The sequence below is a fragment of the Oryctolagus cuniculus genome, chromosome 12, assembly GCF_964237555.1.
Source record: "Oryctolagus cuniculus chromosome 12, mOryCun1.1, whole genome shotgun sequence".
In the NCBI taxonomy this organism is placed as follows: domain Eukaryota; kingdom Metazoa; phylum Chordata; class Mammalia; order Lagomorpha; family Leporidae; genus Oryctolagus; species Oryctolagus cuniculus.
This window is the reverse complement of record NC_091443.1, coordinates 118,462,252-118,479,691: the sequence shown is the minus strand read 5'-3', so window position 1 is coordinate 118,479,691 and position 17,440 is coordinate 118,462,252. Positions and strand designations below refer to the sequence as shown.

At 42.5% G+C, this 17,440-nt stretch overlaps 1 pseudogene; it reads right to left on the bottom strand.

Moving 5' to 3' along the window:
- Nucleotides 1-866: 866 nt before the first annotated feature.
- LOC138844825 (carnosine N-methyltransferase pseudogene) lies at nucleotides 867-8,009 on the bottom strand (annotated as a pseudogene).
- Nucleotides 8,010-17,440: the final 9,431 nt, after the last annotated feature.

Below are 17,440 nucleotides of genomic sequence, written 5' to 3'. Positions count from 1 at the left end.
GGGATTGAGGTAAGCTTGGGGGCTCAGGCTTCAGATACAGCTCTCACCCTAGAGTTTTACTCCTTCTGCTCACCCCTCAGGAACTCTTTTCTCTTTTGTCATTTGCCTTTTCAGTCTCATCATTTTCCTGCCCCCTAGTATACCCCTTCTCTTGGCTCCATTTTTACCTCTTCTCCCTTTCCAGCCCCCTTCTTCATGCCTGACTACGCATATCAAGGATTATGGCTATGGATGCAGAAACCCTGCCTTAATCTTGATTTTATTTTTTATTTTCTGTGTGGTCATAGTATGATAGTTAATTTTACATAATGACTGGATTGGGCCACCGAGTGCCCATACCTTTGGCCTAACCTCATTCTTTCTGTGTCTACGTGGGTATTTCTGGCTTGGTTTAACATCTGAACAGCTACAGCGTACAAAGGAAATGGCCCTTCCTGGGGAGGCTTGAATAGAGCAAAAGGACAGAGCAGTCTGTAATCAAGAGGTCACACTCCTTCCTTCACTGTCTTAGATAATTGACGTCAGAATATTCTGGATAGTGTTCTAGATTTTGATGAATGACTCTCCTGGGTATCCAGATTGGGAAATGGGCACACACGAAGGTTTCTGCAGCAATGTTCAATCTTTCCTTCATAGGACCTCTGCCTACACCTCTATTTGAATATGCTCTAGTCCTGGGTGTCTTCCACATACCACACTTGTTTCAATGCCTTTGGGAAGTGGCTCAGGTGCCAGTTTCAGGGGCTTTCAATGTCAGCCTCTGTCCCTCCCACATGCACACCCGCTGTGACATTGCAGATTTTTTCTGAAACTTTTGTCTGGAAAAATGATGAACAGTCTAGATGCATGCAGATTATGTACTTTCTTCATAGAACATTTGAGGGAACTACGGGCAAGGGATAAAGTTTATTAATTTCAGAGCATCTTTCTAGTATAAACCTCAAAGAAAAGCACAAAAGTGTCCATTCCTTTCCTTGACACAGCCTAGCAGAGATATTTTTCCAGACCAATCTTTCTAGTCTAGCACCATGTACCAGAATATTTGTTTTTGAAGGATCCCATATCTTGGAAAATTTAAAAAACATTTTTATAATGATTGGCTGGCAGCAGGAATCCCATCCTACTTCGCCAGTTTCACTACAGTCTCACAAAGTGTCTCAGTATGGATTTTAACTTGCATGTGAAGTGTAGATGCTGGCGAAATCTTTCCATTCTTTCCGTATTCTTCATATCCTTTATTTCCAAACATATTTATAGTCGTTCACAATGGTCAGTAGCATGTCTTGATTAGGATCAGTGCAGTTTGAATCTTGTCCAAGTTAAGATATTGAGGAAGCAGTTTCTGCTGATTAACTGGAAGTGATCAAAATTCTCTTTCTTTTTTTTAAACTTTTATTTAATGAATATAAATTTCCAAAGTACGATTTATGGATTACAATGGCTTCCCCCCCATACCGTCCCTCCCACCCACAACCCTCCCCTTTCCCACTCCCTCTCCCCTTTCATTCACATCAAGATTCATTTCGATTATCTTAATATACAGAAGATCAGCTTAGTATACATTAAGTAAGGATTTCAACAGTTGGCTCCCGCACAGAAACATAAAGTGAAAAATAATAGATGATTTTTTTAAATGATGATGAAATCAGATCAGACCTATTTTCATGTTTAATCCCAGTGAGAGTCAAGTTGGGAGTTGATAATTTCTTTTTTTTTTTTTTTACAGAGGATCAGTTTAGTATGCATTAAGTAAAGATTTCAACAGTTTGCACCCCCATAGAAACACAAAGTGAAATATATTATTTGAGTACTCGTTATAGCATTAAATCTCAATGCACAGCACATTAAGGACAGAGATCCTACATGAGGAGTAAGTGCACAGTGACTCCTGTTGTTGACTTTACCAATTGACACTCCTGTCTATGGCATCAGTAATCTCCCTATGCTCCAGTCATGAGTTGCCAAGGCTATGGAAGCCCTCTGAGTTCTCCGATTCTTATCTTGTTTAGAAAAGGTCATAGTCAAAGTGGAGGTTCTCTCCTCCCTTCAGAGAAAGGTACCTCCTTCTTTGAAGACCTGTTCTTTCCACTGGGATCTCACTCACAGAGATCTTTTGCCAGAGTGTCTTGGCTTTCCATGCCTGAAATACTCTCATGGGCTTTTCAGCCAGATCTGAATGCCTTTAGGGCTGATTCTGAGGCCAGAGTGCTATTTAGGACATCTGCCATTCTATGAGTCTGCTGAGTATCTCACTTCCCATGTTGGATCACTCTCCCCTTTATTTATTCTATCGGTTAGTGTTAGCAGGTACTAGACTTGTTTATGTGCTCCCTTTGACTCTTAGTCCTTTCATTATGATCAATTGTGAACTGAAATTGATCACTTGGACTAGTGAGATGCATTGGTACATGCCACCTTGATGGGATTGAATTGGAATCCCCTGGTATGTTTCTAACTCTACCATTTGGGGTAAGTCAGCTTGAGCATGTCCCAAATTATACATCTCTTCCCTCTCTTATTCCCACTCTTATGTTTAACAGGGATCACATTTCAGTTAATTTTCAACACTTAAGAATAACTGTGTATTAATTACAGAATTAAACCAGTCATATTAAGTAGAACAGGCAAAAAAACTACTAAGAGGGATAATGTATTAAGTTGTTCATTAACAGTCAGGGCAATGCTGATCAAGTCACCATTTCCCATAGTGTCCATTTCACTTCAACAGGTTTCCTTTTTGGTGTTCAGTCAGTTGTCACCGATCAGGGAGAACATATAGTATTTGTCCCTTTGGGACTGGCTTATTTCACTCAGCATGATGTGTTCCAGATTCCTCCATTTTGTTGCAAATGACTGGATTTCGTTGTTTCTTACTGCGGTATAGTATTCTAAAGAGTACATATCCCATAATTTCTTTATCCAGTCTATCGTTGATGGGCATTTAGGTTGGTTCCAGGTTTTAGCTATTGTGAATTGAGCTGCAATAAACATTAGGGTGCAGACCTCTTTTTTGTTTGCCAATTTAAATTCCTTTGGGTAAATTCCAAGGAGTGGGATGGCTGGGTCGAACGGTAGGGTTATCTTCAGGTTTCTGAGGAATCTCCAGACTGACTTCCATAGTGGCTTGACAGTTTGCATTCCCACCAACAGTGGGTTAGTGTCCCTTTTTCCCCACATCCTCGCCAGCATCTGTTGTTGGTAGATTTCTGCATGTGAGCCATTCTAACTGGGGTGAGGTGAAACCTCATTGTAGTTTTGATTTGCATTTCCCTGATTGCTAGTGACCTTGAACATTTTTTCCTGTGCCTGTTGGACATTTGGATTCCTCTTTTGAAAAATGTCTATTGAGGTCCTTGGCCCATCTCTTAAGTGGGTTGTTGGTTTTGTTGTTGTGGACTTTCTTGATCTCTTTGTAGATTCTGGTTATTAAGACTTTATCTGTTGCATAGTTTGCAAATATTTTTTCCCATTCTGTCGGTTGTCTCTTCACTCTCCTGTTTCTTTTGCAGTACAGAAACTTCTCAATTTGATGCAATCCCAATAGTTGATTTTGGCTTTGACTGCCTGTGCCTCCCAGGTCTTTTCCAGAAATTCTTTGCCTGTGCCAATATCTTGAAGGGTTTCTCCAATGTTCTCTAGTAACTTGATGGTGTCAGGTCGTAGATTTAGGTCTTTAATCCATGTTGAGTGGATTTTTGTGTAAGGTGTAAGGTAGGGGTCTTGCCTCATGCTTCTGCACGTGGAAATCCAATTTTCCCAGCACCATTTATTGAATAGACTGTCCTTGCTCCAGGAATTAGTTTTAGATCCTTGATCAAATATAAGTTGGCTGTAGATGTTTGGGTTGATTTCTGGTGTTTCAATTCTGTTCCATTGGTCTATCCATCTGTTTCTGTACCAGTACCATGCTGTTTTGATTACAACTGCCCTGTAGTATGTCCTGAAGTCTGGTATTGTGATGCCTCCGGCTTTGTTTTTGTTGTACAAGATTGCTTTAGCTATTCGAGGTCTCTTGTGCCTCCCTATAAATTTCAGCACCATTTTTTCCAGATCTTAGAAGAATGTCTTTGGTATCTTGATTGGTATTGCATTGAATCTATAAATTGCTTTTGGGAGAATGGACATTTTGATGATATTGATTCTTCCAATCCATGAGCATGGAAGATTTTTCCATTTCTTGGTATCCTCTTCTATTTCTTTCTTTAAGGTTTTGTAATTTTCATCGTAGAGATCTTTAACGTCCTTGGTTAAGTTTATTCCAAGGTATTTGATTGTTTTTGTAGCTATTGTGAATGGGATTGATCTTAGAAGTTCTTCCTCAGCCATGGCATTGCCTGTGTATACAAAGGCTGTTGATTTTTGTGCATTGATTTTATACCCTGCTACTTTGCCAAAATCTTCTATGAGTTCCAATAGTCTCTTAGTAGAGTTCTTTGGATCCCCTAAATAAAGAATCATGTCATCTGCAAAGAGGGATAGTTTGAGTTCTTCCTTCCCAATTTGTATCCCTTTAATTTCTTTTTCTTGCCTAATAGCTCTGGCTAGAACCTCCAGAACTATATTGAATAGCAGTGGTGAGAGTGGACATCCCTGTCTGGTGCCAGATCTCAGTGGAAATGCTTCCAACTTTTCCCCATTCAATAGGATGTTGGCTGTGGGTTTTTCATAGATTGCTTTGATTGTATTGAGGAATGTTCCTTCCAAACCCAGTTTGCTTAGAGTTTACATCATGAACGGGTGTTGTATTTTATCAAATGCTTTCTCTGCATCTATTGAGATAATCATATGGTTTTTCTTCTGCAGTCTGTTAATGTGGTGTATCACATTGATTGTCTTGCGCACATTAAACCATCCCTTCATACCAGGGATAAATCCCACTTGGTCTAGGTGGATGATCTTTCTGATGTGTTGTTGCATTCTATTGGCGAGAATTTTATTGAGGATTTTTGAACTATGTTCATCATGGATATTGGTCTGTAATTCTCTTTCAGTGCTGCATCTTTTTCCGGCTTAGGAATTAAGGTGATGCTGGCTTCATAGACAGAATTTGGGAGGATTCCCTCTTCTTCGATTGTTCTGAATAGTTTGAGAAGAATTGGAGTCAGTTCTTCTTTAAATGTCTGGTAGCAAAATTCTCTTTCTATTCAATGTGCCAACTCTTACATTCTGGGGCCATAGTGGCTGAGAGCATTCGTGATCTTCTAGAAGTGCTAGTGCTCCAGTCTCTCCTTTTCCTCCTCCATGCTGCTCAAGGCAGCAGAGGACATCGCCATGGCCGAGCCCCAGTGCAGGGTGGAGAACAGTGTTCCACCGCACCACTTCCAGCACAGCTGCCACTGCTGTCTGACCAGCAGCCTTTGGCAGCTGAGTGGCGGGAAGCTGTGCTAAACTCCTCTGCTGCATCCCTGCCATCATCCTTGGCTTGGTGGCAGCTGCTCCGTCCTCATCTTGATGGTGCAACATGAACCTGCTGCAAACTCAGTGCACATTTCACTCCCTGCTCTCCTCAGTGCTGCCTCCGTGCTGGAATCCCTGAGGTGCTGAGGGATCCTTGGCATTCCCCACAGGGTTAAAGGGCTATGCAAGGCCTTAGTAAGAGTTGGCCCAAGGCACAGTGACAGGATTTGTTCACGTACTACCAAGAAATATTTCCAAGGTCCTGTACTCTGATGTGTCATGGGCACAATTCCTGGGGCCCATGGCAATGGAGATCTTCCCACGGCTGCAGGGGCTCTTGGATGCCACTCCAAGGCTCCCCAAGATATGGCTCGGACACCCAGCGTAAGCCTGGTGGGTCATCTCTGGGCATCAAGCTCAGCAAAGCAGAGCTGCTTCCATTCATACTCTCCCATTGCTCCCTGGACCAAAGCAGATGGGTCTAAGGAAGACGGGACAGGGCTGGGCCCAGGCACCTGAAGCCATCCTTCCTAGTCTTTGTGATCTGACTGGAGCTTAGCTGTCTGACCCTGCCCACTCCCTTCACTTTTGCTTTCTTGTCTGCCAGTTGCAAACTCTATTCCTGCCCTTACAGGAAAGAGAAGCTGTGCTCTAGCTTCTTCTGCAAGTAGATGCAGGACCTTGCAGTGGGCCTCAGTGAGATGCATGTGCCTAACCTCCTGTGAGCACACTTGTCTTTAGACAAACATCCTGTCATCCAGTGCTCCCAAACATGAGTATTTCCTTCTCCCTGCTTGCCTTCTTCTGGCTTTGATTCATTACCTTCCTGCCCTTGAGTTCTCATTTTTGTTCTCCTAAAACAATGCCCTGGTCCCCTTTACCTCATTCCACCTCTGACTATGTAGACATGTCTCAGCACTCCAGACTTAATGGATTAGAATTCACTTGCTCTATCAAGCATTTAACACAATCATAACTAGGGTGCTGTGTTGTGGAGCAGCAGTCTGAGCAGCTGCTTGCAAAATCAGCACCCATAAGGTCATGAATGTTAGTACCTGTAACCCCACTTCCTATCTAGCTCCCTTGGATAATGCCTGGCAAGAAAGCAGAAAATTGTCCCATTCCTTGGGTGCATGCCTCCCATGTAGGAGACCCAGATGGAACTCCATGTCCTGGCTGTGGCTCGGCCCAACCACTGCTGCGGTGGCCATTTGGACAATGAACCAGAGGATAAAAGATATCTGTCTGTCTCTCAAGCTCTCTCCCTGTCTTCTTTCCCTGTTACTTTGCTTTTCAAATGCTAACAAAAAATGTACATCTCTAAAGTTATTCACCACTAGTCTAAGCTCATGCAAAAGAGGAACCCTGTTTTATTAACCACAGCATCTGTAGTGCCAGGGACATCTCTGTCCTTTCAAAAACATGTACAAATGAGAGACTTTTTTAAATATTTATTTACTTGAAAGAGTTACACAGAGAGAAGAGAGGTAGAGAGAGAGAGCGAGCTCTTACATCTGCTGGTCCACTCTCTAGTTGGCTGCAATGGCTGGAGCTGGGCCAATCTGGAGCCAGGAGTCAGGAGCTTCTTCCAGGTCTCCCATGTGGGTGCAGGGGCCCAAGGACTTGGGCCATCTTCTACTGCTTTCAGGCCATAGCAGAGAGCTGGATCAGAAGAGGAGCAGCTAGGGCTCAAACCAGTGCCCCTATGGGATACTGGCACTGCAGGGTTTGCCTTTACTTACTATGCCACAGCACTGGCCCCAAGACACATTGTTTGTAAACTTGGGTCATTGTCTGTCCCAGACTGCAGAAAATGTAGCAATAAGGACTGTGTCATACACATACCTGATAGGATGCATTCAGCCTCCCAGCCTACATTTGTGGTCTGCCTTGTTATGCTGTCCTTAGTATGCACCATCTGATAATCCCGTCAGATTCTCAAGTCCGTGTATTGAGTTTACAGAGTCTAGATTGTGCCTACTATTTCTGAGCCTCTTTCTGGAAGGGGGGGTATGAACTGGAGTATGCACAAGGAAATAAAATTATAGCTTGTTCTTATACCTTCGTACTCTGAGGCCTATATTTTGTTTTTTATTATCTTCCTTCTTCAGTCTCTGGAGAAGCTCAATGCAGGGGACAGAGAAGTGCTTCCTGACTCTGAATAGGAGGCAGATTTGAACTTGAGCATGGCTTAATCAAGTGAGCAATGTGAAACCTTCTCAAACTGAAAAGGAAAACAAGGCATCTGCTAAAGGCATCCTCACAAAATGCATATAAACTACACTTGTTACTTTTGCATGTTGATTCATGTATATGTGTTCATTTAAATGGTGTAGCAGGTAGCCCACATTCTCAGATTTCCCTCCAGTCTCTCCTCACCTGAGGAAGAGGCCAACGGTGGGGATCATGAGAGCAGTTGTGTCCAGCAAGCCATTATCACTGACCCAATATTGCACCCCACTTCTCATGTGCAGGGAAATTGGGAAACTTGTCTTTCTTATTCCCTGGAGGTCTGTCCAGCTTGAAGTCACCTCCTTGTAAAATCTCAGAATGAGCTGTGGAGGGCATGCCAAGGCAGCAACACAGATCTGTCTCCCAGAGAGTCTACTCATGGTGGATGGGCCTGAGAAGCTTCTGTTTGCATGGTTGGGGATAGTACCAAGGAGATCTGTGGATGGAGACATTTTAGCAGGGTCCTCATGCTGTCTCTGGTTGACTTGAGCAGAGGGAAGTAAAGGTTGGGGATAGAAGCAGAAGGTGTAGAATATTGCATGACATGTTTAAGCCATTCTGAATTGTGGAGAGCCATCCTCCAAGATTCCGGGCCCACAGGCACCTCATCTCTCTCTTGCTTCAGTCTCCTCATGGCTCTGGGATGGACAGGAGAAAAACAACTCACTTTGCTCTTAGCAGATTACCCTCTTCATGAACTAGCTATGTACTGCAAAAGGAGAGGGGGATGAAGAAAATGGATTAAAATATTTTGACACAAAAGGATCCATAGTATCACATCATGATACCAAGAACAACATCCCACATTGTCTGCTTCCACTGATTATTTTTTAAAGATTTATTAATTTAAAAGGGACCATGACAGAGACAAAGGAACACACACACATGGGGGGGTGGGGTATAAAGGGAGGGACAGGGAGGCAGGGAGGGGGAGAGAGAGTAAGGGAGGAAATGAGGGAAGTCTTCAACCCACAGGTTAAACCAGCGCTGGACAGGTAGAATCCAGAAATCAGGAATTCCATGGGGATCTCCCAGGTGGGAGCCAGGGACTCAAGTCCTTGAACCATGGTCTGCTGCCTCCCAGGGATGTTAACATGGAGTTGGCTTGGAAAGAGCATCTGGGACTTGGTCTGCCATTCTGATGTCAGGTGAGCAGCAGAAGCCTAACTTGCTATGCCACAACACCCACTCTGATTTTTCTTTGTAAAGCTTTATTTGAAAGAGATTGATTGATTGATTCAGAGACAAAGAGAAGATCTTCCATCTGTTGGTGCCTTCCCCAAATGACTGCAGTGATTGGGGCTAGGCCTATCTGATGACAGATTCTTTTTTTTAATTTTTATTTTTATTATTTTTTTGACGGGCAGAGTGGACAGTGAGAGACAGAGAGAAAGGCCTTCCTTTTTGCCATTGGTTCACCCTCCAATGGCCGCCGTGGCCAGCGCGCTGCGGCTGGCACATCGCGCTGATCTGAAGCCAGGAGCCAGGTGCTTCTCTTGGTCTCCCATGTGGGTGCAGGGCCCAAGCACTTGGGCCATCCTGGCAGGAGATTCTTGTGTGTCTCCTACAAGGGTTCAAGGACCTAAATACTTGAGCATTCTCTGGCTTGCCCAGGTCCATTGTGGAGCTGGATTGGAAGTGGAGCAGCTGGAACTTGAAATGCCAAGTGGCAACATTATGCTACAGCACCAGTCCCATCAATGATTTCTTTTTTTCCCAAAGACTTTCATTTAGGGAATACAAACTTCATGCATTTCATAAGTACTGCTTTAGGAATATAGTGATTGTTCCCACCATACCCACCCTCCCACCCACTCTCTCATCCCACCTCCTTCTCCCTGACCCATTCCCAGTCCCATTTTCCACTAAGGTCCATTTTCAATTAACTTTATACACAGAAGACCAGCTCTTTACTAAGTTAAGAGTTTCACAGTTTGCACCAAACAAACTTCCTCAACAGTTGAGACAAGGACTGTTCAAAGTCCTTTCATCTTGAAGTTAATTTCACTTAATTTTTTTAGAAACTTGATTAAATTTAAAGAAGCACTGAAGAATGATACATCTTTTTGTGAGCACCTAGACATAATTATAATTCAACTCTTAGAGGTACTGCATGAGAAGTTAGTGCACAGTGACCCCTGTGTTAATTTAATAGTTGAAACTCTTATGTGTAATGTCAATGACCACCCAAGGCTCTTGACATGAGCTCCCTAGGCTATGGAAGCTTTTTGAATCCACAAACTCTATCAGTATTTAGACAAGGCCATAAGTAAAATGGAAGTCCTCTCTTGCCTTCAGAGAAAAGTACCTCCTTCTTTGATGACCACTTCTTTCCACTGAGGTCTCGCCCACCAAGGTCCTTCTTGTCAGACATTTTTTGCACAGTGTCTGGCTTTCCATGCCTGAAATGTTCTCATGGACTTTTCAGACAGACCAGGAAGACTTAAAGGGCTGATTCTGAGGTCAGAGTGCTACTTAAAGGGATTGTCTATCATAATCTACTCAGATTCTGAGTCTGCTGTGTGAACTGCTAATCATGTTGGAACATCCATTCCTTTTTAATTCTATTACCAGACCCTTAATCCTATCCATATGATCAACTTAACACTGAAGATGATATATTTACCAACAGTTTAATGGTATTTGAGGTCCCATGGCAAGTATTTAAACTGTAAGTAAGTCCATAGGAAAGTATGCAGAACTATACAGGTTTAGAGTTAGAAACTCCACATGCTTCATAATTACAACTTTAGAAACATGGTGATTCTTCCCACTGTGCCCACCTCATGCCCATACTCCCACCCCTCTTCCTCCTCCTCTTATTCCTACTCTTTTTACTGAGATCTATTATCAATTGACTATATACACATATGTTAAACTCTGTTAAGAGTTTGACAAATAGTATTTTTAAAAAAAAAACTCCGTTCCTCAACAATCAAGACAAGGACTGTTAGTCATTGCCTCTCTTCTACAGATTTCTTTTTAGGTGTTCTATTAGTTATCACAGATCAGGGAGAACATATGGAGTTATCCCTTTGGAACTGGCTTATTTCAGTAAGTATGATGTTTTCCACATTCATTCATTTTGTTGCAAATGATCAGATTTCATTTTTATAACCACTGTGTAGTATTCCATGGTGTACATATCCCATAATTTCTTTATCCAGTCTTCAGTTGATGGGCATTTGAGTTGCTTCCATGACTTAGCTAGTGTAAACTGAGCTGCAATAAATATCGGGGGGGGGGTGCAGATAACTCTTTCATGTGCTGTTTTCATTTCCCTTGGGTAAATCCCCAGGAATGGATGGCTGGGACATATGGTACATCTATATTCAGATTTCTGAGCTATCTCCATACTGTCCTCCACAGTGGTTTTATCAGTTTACATTCTCACCAACAGTAGGTTAGGGTACCTTTATCCTCACATCCTTCCCAGCATTTGTTGATTTCTGTATGGAAGCCATTCTTACTGGGGTGAGGTGAAACCTCATTGTGGTTTTGATTTGCATTTCTCTGGTGGCTAGTGATCCTGAGCCTTTTTTTCTGTGTCTGTTGGCCATTTGGATTTCCTCTTTTGAAAAATGTCTAGGTCCTTTGCCCATTTCTTCATTAGGTTGTTTGCTCTGTTGTGGAGCTTCTTGATCTTTCTGTATATTCTGGTTATTAAACCTTTATAGATTGTATAGTTTGCAAATAATTTCTCCCATGCAGTCATTTGCCTCTTCAAATAGCTGAATGTTTCTTTTGCACTGCACAACTTCTCAATTTAATATAATCCAATTTGTTAATTTAGCTATGATTGCTTGTGCCTCTGGGGTCTTTTCCAAGAATTGTTTGCCTGTTCCAAAGTGTTATAGGATTTCCCCAATGTTCTCTAATAATTTGATGGTATCAGGTCACAGATTTAAGTCCTTAATCTATGATGAGTGCATGGTTAAGATGTAAGGTAGGGGTCCTGCTTCATACTTCTGAATATGGAAATCCAATTTTCCTAACACCATTTGTTGGAGAGATTGTCCTTGCTCCAGGGATTGGTTTTAGATCCTGGGTCAAATATAAGTTGGTTGTAGATGCTTGAAATGAATTCTGGCAATTCTACTCTGTTCCATTGGTCTATCCATCTGTTTTTGTACCAGAACCAGGCTATTTTGTTTACAACTGCCTTGTAGTATATCTTGATCTGGTATTGTGATGCCGTCAGCTTTCTTTGTATAATATTGCTTTAGCTATTTGAGGTCTCCAGTGTTTCCATATGAAGTTCAGCATCATTTTTTATCCTTGGTATTTGATAGGAATTGCATTGAAGCTGTAAATTGTCTTTGGAAGAATGGACATTTTGATGATTCTTCTAATCCATGAACATTGCAGATTTTTCCATTTTTGGTATCTTCTATTTCTTTAATAATTTGTGATTCTCATAGAGATCCTTGACATCCTTGGTTAAATTTATTCCAACGTATGATTTTTTTGCAGCTATTATGAATGGAATTGATCTTAAAAGTTCTTTCTCAGCCATGGCTTTGTGTATTCAAAGGCTGTTGATTTTTCTGAATTGACTTTATATCCTGCTACTTTACCAAATTTTTCTATGAGGTCCAATAGTCTTTTAGTGGAGTCTTTTGGATTCTCTATATAGAATAATGTCTTGTGCAAATAGGAGTAATTTGACTTCCTTCTTCCCATTTTGTATCCCTTTGACTTATTTTTCTTGCATAATGGCTCTGGCTAAAACTTCCATGAATGTTTTAAATAGAAATGTTGAGAGTGGGCATCCTTGTCTGGTTCCATATCTCAGTGGGAATGGTTCCAACTTTTCTCATTCAATAGGATGCTGGCTGTGGGTTTGCATAAATTGCCTTGATTGTATTGAGGAATGTTGATTCTTTACCCAATTTTCTTAGAGTATTCATCATGAAAGGGTGTTGTATTTTATCCAATGGCTTCTCTGCAGCTATTGAGATAATCACATGGTTTTTGTTATTCAGGCTGATAATGTGATGTTTGACATTGTTTGCTTTGTGAATGTTGACCTATTCCTGCATACCAGGGATAAATCCCACTTGGTCCAGCTGAGTGATCTTTCTGATGTGTTGTTGGATTCAATTGGCTAGAACTTTTTTGAGGATTTTTGTGTCTATGTTCATCAGGGAAATTGGTCTGTAGTTCTTTTTCTGTTGCATCTTTTTCAGGTTTATGAATTAAGGTGATGCTCGCTTCACAGAATGAATTTGGGAGGATTCTCTCCCTTTAAATAGTTTTTGAATAGCTTGAGAAGGATTGGACCTTCTTCAAATTCCTGTTAGAATTCAGCAGTAAAGCCATCCAGTCGTGGGCTATTCTTTGTTGGAAGGGTCTTTATTACTGATTCAGTTTCTGTCTTGGTAGTGATTTCTTGATGTTGTTTTACTGTGTGGCACTTTATGTGTCTCTACTTTTGTTTTTTTCTGCTAGTTTTTGTTGGATTTAGGTTCTTTTTTGCTTGTTCTTAACTATGTACATTGAATTGAGTTCAGATATTTGTTTTTATTGTAGTTGCTTATAGGTATAAATTTTCTTCTAGGCCCTGATTTCACAGGTGATTGTATTTTGTTCTCATTGCAATTAAAATTCTAAGTGTTTTGCAACCTCTTTTTGACATCTTTGTTAACCTACTGTGTGTATGTGTGTGTGTGCACTTCCATACCTGTGGCAAGCAAGATGTATTTAAGTCAGGATGCTCTTTCCACAGAGATCAGAAGGGGCCTTCAAGAGAGGAAAAAATTCTGGAAATGACAGACGGGGTCCTTTAAATACAATTGAGTTGAGGTACAGGATTTCAGGTAACAGATGGTAAGGGCCCAACTCAACAGAAGCCTGGAAATGCAGTCCCCTATAGACTGCTCATGATAAAATACAAAAGTCCTCAGAAGTGTATGATAGTAAACTTATTTATATTCTCATGATAAAGCTAGAGACCCAGAAGCATGGAATTGGCACTTTTGTCTTGCTAAAGGCAGCTTCTCAGCAGAATAATGCATCTTGTCCATGCTTAAAGGGACATCCTCTTTCCCCATTTCAGTGGGGAACTGACCTAACTGCCTGTTCTTTCAAATACCTCCTCACATTACCACCCCTCCCCCAGAAGAATGGACCCTAACAGCAGTGTTAGGGATATGGGGACTGCTACCATACTGATGGCTTCATGCTAAAATGGGACATCCTTAAGGGACAGAAGGGCATCCTTCTGAGTGTTGATCTAAGGTCCCCACTAGAAAGCAGATTGCCTCAGGGGTGTCATCTGGAGCACTTCCTACTGTTTGATTCTGGTTGTTTAGTCCTGGGTAAAACAAAGCATGTAAGGGAATTACTATCTCTCCCCTACTTCATGTTGACGTTCTGAATTGCTCCCAATTGAGAATGTCAACATTTGTGAATTCCAGGAATCTACCTAGAAGCATCAAGGTCAAAGACTAAGTGTTAGAGGGCCGGCGCCGCGGCTCACTAGGCTAATCCTCCGCCTAGCGGCGCCGGCACACCGGGTTCTAGTCCCGGTCTGGGCACCAGATTCTGTCCTGGTTGCCCCTCTTCCAGGCCAGCCCTCTGCTGTGGCCAGGGAGTGCAGTGGAGGATGGCCCAAGTGCTTGGGCCCTGCACCCCATGGGAGTCCAGGATAAGTACCTGGCTCCTGCCATCCGATCAGTGCGGTGCGCCGGCCGCAGTGCGCTGGCTGCGGCGGCCATTGGAGGGTGAACCAACGGCAAAAGAAGACCTTTCTCTCTGTCTCTCTCTCTCTCACTATCCACTCTGCCTGTTTAAAAAAAAAAAAAAAGACTAAGTGTTAGAGCTGAAGACATACTCTGATGTGGGATGGGGGTGTGCTCATTGGCATCTTATGGAGATGGGCAGATTTGTTTCCCAAATCTTTTTTTTTTTTTATCTCAATTTGGATGTCTTTGAGGTTTATTCTGCCATGGATTTCTTGTGCATCTTGGAGGTATAGGCTCAAGCTTTTCCTCAGATAGTGTTTATGTCATGTCATTATTGTTTCTGCTTTTTTTTTTTTTTTTTTTTTTTTGACAGGCAGAGTTAGAGACAGAGAGAAAGGTCTTCCTTCCATTGGTTCACCCCTCAAATGGCTGCTATGGCCAGTGCACTGCACTGATTCGAAGCCAGGAGCCAGGTGCTTCCTCCTGGTCTCCCATGCAGGTTCAGGGCCCAAGCACTTGGGCCATCCTCCACTGCCATCCCAGGCCACAGCAGAGAGCTGGACTGGAAGAGGAGCAACCAGGACAGAATCTAGTGCCCCAACTGGGACTAGAACCGGGGTGCTGGCACCGCAGGTGGAGGATTAGCCTAGTGAGCTGTGGCACCGGCCTGTTTCTGCTTCTTAAAGTCTCCTTTTCTTATGCAGCTTATCTTGTACAAGTCATGGTATATTTGATACAGTTTCACTGTTTTTAAACTCTGTTCTTCATTATTTTTCCTCTGTTCCTTGCACTGGGACATCTCAATTATCTGGCATTCAGGCTCACTATTCTTCATCACACTCAAATCAACTTTTAAGCATTTATTGTGATTTTTTTTCATTGCAGCTATGTTTGCAGCTCTATAAATTGTTTGCTTCCTGTTTAAAATTTGCTTCTTTGAAGACATTCTCATTTTGTTCATGTGTGGTTTTCCCAATTTGCTCATTTGCTCTAGATCTTTATGATTTGATTTTTTTGCACAAAATAAAATTGACTTGTTTTTGTCCTTGTAGAATATTTCTATGTTTTCATTTTCTTCTTGCAAGAGAGACTTGCTTTCATGTTTCTTTGTATGGCACACAATTTCTTATCCAAGACATACAGCTCTTGTCATCTCTGCCCCAACCCCACCTCAGGTTCATTGTTCCCGTTTTTTGTGTGGCCTATGTGTTCATTTTCTTCTATCATCTCTTTTGGAATGTCTGTCTTATGTTTTCTGTGTCTACTGAAGTGTTCAGTTTCTGTTCCTAAAATTCTTTAAGTCAAAGGAAACTGAGGAAAAGAAAATCCTTTTTCAGTCCTGCAGATTGACTCCATGTTGCTCCACTCCACTCCACTCCAAGTGCTTTTCAGCAACTTGTCCTCTGTGCCACACTCAACACCTCCTGTGTGCATCCTGCACATCAGCCAGAGCTGAAATCTTGGGACACTTCTCTCATCTCCTGTGCACACAGCCCACCTCGCGGATGTGATGATGTCCATGATTACAAGGCATACACAAGAAGTTTAAATGTCCTGTTATCCCAAGTAGCTCCTGACCCGTCCCCTCACTTACCCCTCTTCAGAGTATCTGTGGCTCATCCCATCTGATCTCTGGTCCCTCGGCCTTCTGGGGCCAATGCTTGTGCCTTTATGGACTTTCTGCAAATGTTGCCTGAGAAGCTATCACATCCTTGGAAAGGCTTCAAGCTGGGCACACCAGAGGCAAGCAGCCTCCGTGCCACACCTCAGAGACCTTCTCACAGTCCAGTGGAGAAGCGTGGTCTTTGAGACTGATGTCAGCATTGCCCCTTCTGGTCTCGGAAGCTTGCATCAGGAGTTTGTATTGCTGCCATTAGCACTGCTGCTCACCTGAGAATGGAACATGGGGCAGGGATTTAAACTGCAGCAGCGCTTTCTTAAAGCTGCAGCTTTCTGTGTGAACCCTTCCCCTGACTGCTGTAAGGTGGTAAATCCATCCCAGGTTCCGGAAACTTGATTCCTGTGGATTTTCTAGGTTTTGTTGCTGCTGGGGCACAATGGAGCACTAGATCTCCCTGCTTGGGAATTTTTAGTGATGTTACCATGAATGTACTTTTGATTACGAAACTGGGTCTAACACGTGTGGCTGAGGTCATTCAGATGAGTGCAATCTGATGTCTGTTTTCACCCAAAGACTCCTTAACCCCTAGAAATGCATCATTAGTAAAAGATGGGTGTTCCGCAATGAGAATGCCTGGCCAGGTGACCCAGAGGCTCTGTGGCTATTGGGCAAAACATTTTTGTTTAGAAAACAAACTATTTTGAGAAGATCAGCCTGTCAGATGAATCCAGGCCTTCCATTCCAAAAATTCTATCACTCTATTTCCAAAGTCTTCTCGGAATTTCCAAAGCATGTTAAACTGAATTGCATTTCTCCTCAGACACAAATTCATGTTGAAGCTCAACTTCCCAGGATTTCAAATGCAAAGATATTAGGCATTAGTAGAGCCGTTGAATTAAAATGAGATCATTCAGGTGGGCCATAATCCAGCTGGAGTGTCCATTGAAGAAGGGAATATTAGGACATACACAGAATCAGCAGGGAGCTTTGTGCACTGACGGCAAGCCAGGTGAGGACAGTGTGAGGAGGCAGCCATCTGCAAACCAGGAGAGAGGCCAGAAGACATGATAGTAGCCCTTAGTGTGCTCTCTGTAACCCTTCCTCCAGAACTGTAAGGAATAACCTCTTCTTTTACTTCATTATCTGTGGAATTCTGTGAGTTCCCTAGAAAATTCATAAGGGCATTTCCTCTATCAACATGTTTCCCATTTGGTCTAAAACATTCACAATGTGCCCCTCATCTCACTGTGATGATTTTGGTTCTTAAACTTTGATTTTGATTGAAAGGCAGAATCGCACAGAGATTTTCCGGTAGCCAGCTCACTCCCCAGGTGGCTCCAATAGCCCAGGCTGGCTCGGACTGAGTGACTGAAGCCCAGAGACAGGGGCTTCATTCAGGCCTCCCACATGGATTTCATTCAGAAATCAAGATTCTAGCTGGGGTGAGGTGAAACTTCATTGTGGTTTTGATTTTCATTTCCCTCATGGCTAGTGATCCTGAGCA